Genomic DNA, 5360 nt, shown 5'->3' on the forward strand with positions numbered 1-5360 from the left:
TTCCCTACAAGGGGCGGTTTTTAGAAACCTTTGAATTTTTGGATCTTGAAGGAGTCGCCACCAAACATTATTTTAGGGTCCCGTTTGGAGAGACCAAGAGTGACTCGATTTGGATAAGGCTTTGAATCTTTGAAACGGATGGGTAAGATCCGGGCACGAAAACCAGATGCTTATTCCACGAGCTTTAGAAATTATTCAAGTACGTGGCACAACATTTTCGAAAATACCCTAGTTTAGACTACGTGGGTTTGAATTTAGGACAAATTGAATTCCTACTTTGTATTGTGGTCACTTTGCTTTAAAGTTAATTTAAGGGAACCTAAGATCGGTTTGTCCAAGAAATTATCTTTGTTAAGCGTGATGTAACCTTGCATTTTGTTGTATTTAGCATGTGCGGTGATGAAAGCAATAAAGCAAGTAAAGCAACATCACAATAGTAAATAAGTGCGGAATTAGTAAATACAAGACCCCCTAGAAATGGACAAGGGAGTATGTCCGCATTGCCTAGAAGGACTAGGCAAGTAAAGTTGCATAATTGAAAGTGCAGAATTGAAATGCGTTATTGAAAGTGCGGAATTGAAAGTACGGAATTGAAAGGTGAATAATATTGAAATTTGAACTAGGGCACATGAAATCCGAACGCCAAACGGCTACTTAAAAATAAGTGCATTGGACACGAATTCAAAGCCAAAAATCTCAACTTGGGAGAGGTTGCTCACCCCAAAGTATCCTAGATTTTGCATATAGAACTTGAACTTGAAAGCTTGAAAGCTTGAAACTTGAAATATTGAACTTGAAATACTTGAACTCGAACTTGAAATATTGAACTTGAACTTGAAATATTGAAGTTAAGAGACTTGAATCTCAAAGATTGGGCCTTTTAATGTTGAAAAGGTTAGATCTTTGATGTGCTCTAACTTTGGAAGAATCCTAGTTTAGGGAAGTAGTCATGAGCAACCCTAAACATTGTTGGATCTTGAAATTTGAAAACTTGAACTAGTATATTAAAAAATGGAGTCTTGAATCTCAAAGACTAAACCTTTAAAAGTTAGAAAGGCATCATCTTTGATTACTCCATGCTTGAAAATGATTCTAGTTCAAAGAAGTGATTACAAACAACTTTGAACATCCTTGAATCTTGAAAGTTTGCATTTTTGTACTTTGAAAAGTTTGGATTTTGAAGAAATGTATGATTGTTGAAAGTGACATTTTTAAGAGTAAAAATGCCAACTTACTAATCATCTTGAAATAGAAAATTAAAGCAACATTGAATAGATTAGGGTTGGGATTCAGAATTACCTAGTTAGGTTTTTGCAAGCTTTCCGATTAGAACTCCCAATTGCTTAAAGCTTGAAGATTGTATGGTGTTTTTTGAAGGATTTTGTATTGATTTTTGTATTGAATTTTGAGGTGCATTTTTTGTATTACGACGTTGTATGTCGATTTTTGCCTCCCTAAACTGCTCAGAATCAGGGGTTTTATAGGGGAGTTTGCTGCTAAACGCCAGCCATTGCAAGCGCCGCATGTAGCTGGCAGCGCCCGACGCTGGTGACGTGGCGTGGATGCTGCCAAAAAGGAAGGAAAGATATCGTCCTTGCTTTTGGATTGTATTGCTGTACCATTGTACGACTTGTACGACCTTGACACGTAGTGATTGCTTGGGTATTAAGGCTTAGCTTTCGTCTAAAAACAAGCCGTTTCGGGTTTTTGAATTCGGTTTCACTAAGGAAAATACTATATACAACCTTAGATTTATATCCTTAGTCATATAATAATATAGATTTATAATATATAATAGTATAATTTATAAACTTAGCTTTTACTTTGTGGAATATTTTTATAACACTAACTATCTAAGTAGTACTTTTATAACACTAACTAGCTAGAAAGTAAACTCTAAACAACTTTGCACTGATGAGTCTTAGCCTATTATACGTTGGTTCTAGCTATAGCCTTAGCCCTAACTTATACTTTTGTTAATATCCACGTATAGTTCTACCAATCAATAAATAAATAAATCATATAGTAAACAATATCATCATCCTCGTCAATTGTAGCGTCCTACCCGTATCGAGCAAAAATCTAGGAGGAATATACCTCTAAGCACAATATCCTAACTAATTTACCATGATTGTAGGATTTCGTAGTCAACCCGTATCTTAACCGTAAAATCTCACCCTTATCTCATTAGAATCTTTAACCACTCAAATTGATAACCCTAGTGTGCCCTCTCTATAAATACCGACTCATGCCTCATAACTCAAGTTTTTGGCAACCCCTCAAGCACTCGTGAAAACAAAAACCAGAGAAAACAAAAGTCAATTGCCGAGATTGGTTCCCATCTACTTTCGGCTTCACCGAAATACCATCAAACAACTTCCAAAACCACCGCGAAAAACATCGTCTCATAGTTTGCAGTACCCTCTTCGCATCCGGTTTGTAAATTCTGAAAACCGTCAGTAAACGGAGGTAATGTGACCTTTTGAAATCAACCTTATTCTTCCGTATTACTTCTATTTTGGTGTAACAGGTTGATGTTCTTTTAACGGCCTTCAACCTCTTGTTTTAATGATTAATGCTCTTCTTTGAGAACCCATGTGCAACAAACTACTAATCAACTTCTCCTATTTGATCCACTTAAGATTAAGGACTTAATATTATAAGTTAAACTACTACCTTAAATACACGCATAGAATATAATGGTAATATGAGTTTAATGAGTATGTTTCTATACCTCATTCGAGAACATATACGATTACTTTCGCTACACTAACTCTAATTAATTATTAATAAAGCCTTCGAACCACTTCTTACGTATATTGACATCGACTATTTTACGCTGTTTATAGAGTAGGTAGATCGTGAGGATACCCACTAGTGTTCTTGTTCGTGTGCGTAATTTGTGAGGCTTGCTTATCAAGGTAAGTTACTATGTTCACTGTTTTGCCAAACCCTGTAAAAATTGGATTTTGACGTGCATATGTGACGTCCGTATATGTATTATGATTTTGGTGAAAAATATATTGCGCCGTCTTCCAACTATGTGGGTTCTCTGCCTTTGGTGATTGATTATTCATGACGTATTTCACCTTGGATATATAGTGCCAACTAATAACCAAAGCTCAACAATACCAATATTTGAGTATCTGACATACATGTATCATGTATAGTAATTCTCTATATCACAGGGATTGTAATGTGAAACAATGAGAAGCAATATAGTTGATCACATATAGTTAACTTGTTAATAATGAAAGCCGAGATGCTTTTAAATGATTTCGTGCAATATAGCTCAATGTTAGATCTTTTCGTGTATTATATGGCCACGAGTAACCCCTTTAACAATAACCATTTACAGTGAAATACACTTGGTTGGTAAGGCATCTTAGGTAGGATCCCCTAAGGTGGTGAACATATTGGTGGTACGACACAATGTGTCTTAATATTTTGGTCGAAGCTAACTAGCACGACCTAGGCTTAATCTACTCCTTTGAGTTAAAAACACTCACTGGGGGGTGTGCACACTTAAGGACTAAGACCTATTTTGGTGGTTACGCCCATTAGGGTGGTAGTCTCAAACTACAATTATGGTGGAATTATCTTGTTCTCTTACCTCTAAGTAATTAATTAACTGTTAATTATGGACTGAGTGCGTGTGCTTGTTACGTGCTATTTGTGCATGAAATGTTTTTAAGATAAAATGTTTTCCAAAGTAAGAAAAAGGTTTTCGAAAATGTTTTACAGGGTGAAGTAGTACTTACTCAATTTCCACTGATTTGTGGTTTCCCTTCTGTATATGTTTTTCCAATTTACAGGTATGCGTGGCACGTCCTGAGCGACCGTTTCACAACAACTAGTAGCAAGTTATTAATAACGTAAATCACCTAAAGACAATCAGTTGGGTTTTATTTAATTCAGTTTGTAACTATATTTTGGGTAGTTGGTTTAAGTTATTTAATTATGACAATGTTGGTTTATTTATAAAGGTTGGATTATTGATGGATAATATAGCCTTACATTTGGGTTGTAACCTAAATGTGGCGGTAATACCCTTAATTTATTATTTTATGCTTCCGCTATAAGACCTAAACAGGTATGGAAATTGGGGGTGTTACAATTAAGGCTTAGCTTTCGTCTAAAAACAAGTCGTTTCGGGTTTTTGAATTCGGTTTTACGGGACGAGCCCCGGCTTGCTCGGTTTTGTGAGTCAGCGCCCGAATTTGACTTGCCTTATATGATTTTGAGTGGAAAAGGCCTTGTAAAACCAATGGGATAGTCTATTGGGTGAGATTGTGAAGGAAATATGTCCTTCACCCAAGGTGCATTAAGTCTAATACCAAGGTTCAGATTAATTGGGAACAATTAATTCAGTGAGATCAAGTGATCGTAACAGCTAGCTGGAGCAATGCTTCCGATCAGTGAGTTCTAATGAATATTAAACTCACAGCTTACTCTTGACTGAACCTACAAGGTCACACCAATGACACGTAACAGATCACCGGATTAAATGAATCCGAAATTCATTTAATAGCTTTTCAGGAATTAGTTGGAAAACGTATTATACGATACGACCTTGCATCGGAATCCTATATCGTATCGCGAATATTCGTAAGCTGGGCGACACGAATAAATAGTATCGTACGACGGTGATTCGTCGTATACGAAACGATAAATAATATCGGAAAGATATTAAACGCGAATACGAAGGGCATCGGAGTTGCCGGCCCGTCGAGCCAAGAATGCAAGCGTGCAAGGCCCAACGAACCAGCAAGCTCACGAGCAAAGGAGAGAAGCCAACCCGCGTTTGGGCGCGAGCACGCAACAGCAGCGCAAGCAACACAAGCGACGAGCGAGCAGGCCCATGGCCCAGCTGCTCGGCGCACGCGCGCTGTGGGCTTCGGCCTGCAGTGTGTGTTGCTGGGCGGCGGGCTGTGGTCCGTGTGCTCGTGTGTGTGGCTGGTCAAGGCTTGTTAGTCTTGGCCGGTTACATCATTAATATAATAGGTTAATTGTATTTTCCAACACACAATTCAATACACACTCAAAGCCTAAAGACTCAGAGAACCCTAATTCTCTCTGTGCCTCCAAAGTGAGTTTTTCCCAAAAGCAAACTATCTTGTTCGATTGTCTAAGCTACGATAATCAAGACGGATCTGATCGTGTCGGTGAACAAAGTAGAGGAACGACAAGTGGAGTTCTAAGTTCGTGTTCGTTGACAGATTATTGTGGAAAACACGCTTCAAATGTAAGTATGCTTAATCTGTGCTTTATACATGCTTCCTGGCTTTGGGGATTGTTTCCGCACATGTTATTATGTTTAACTGTATTCCCCTACAGATTGTACTTGGATTTTGAACTTG

Source organism: Spinacia oleracea, chromosome 1 (genome assembly GCF_020520425.1).
Source record: "Spinacia oleracea cultivar Varoflay chromosome 1, BTI_SOV_V1, whole genome shotgun sequence".
In the NCBI taxonomy this organism is placed as follows: Eukaryota; Viridiplantae; Streptophyta; class Magnoliopsida; order Caryophyllales; family Amaranthaceae; genus Spinacia; species Spinacia oleracea.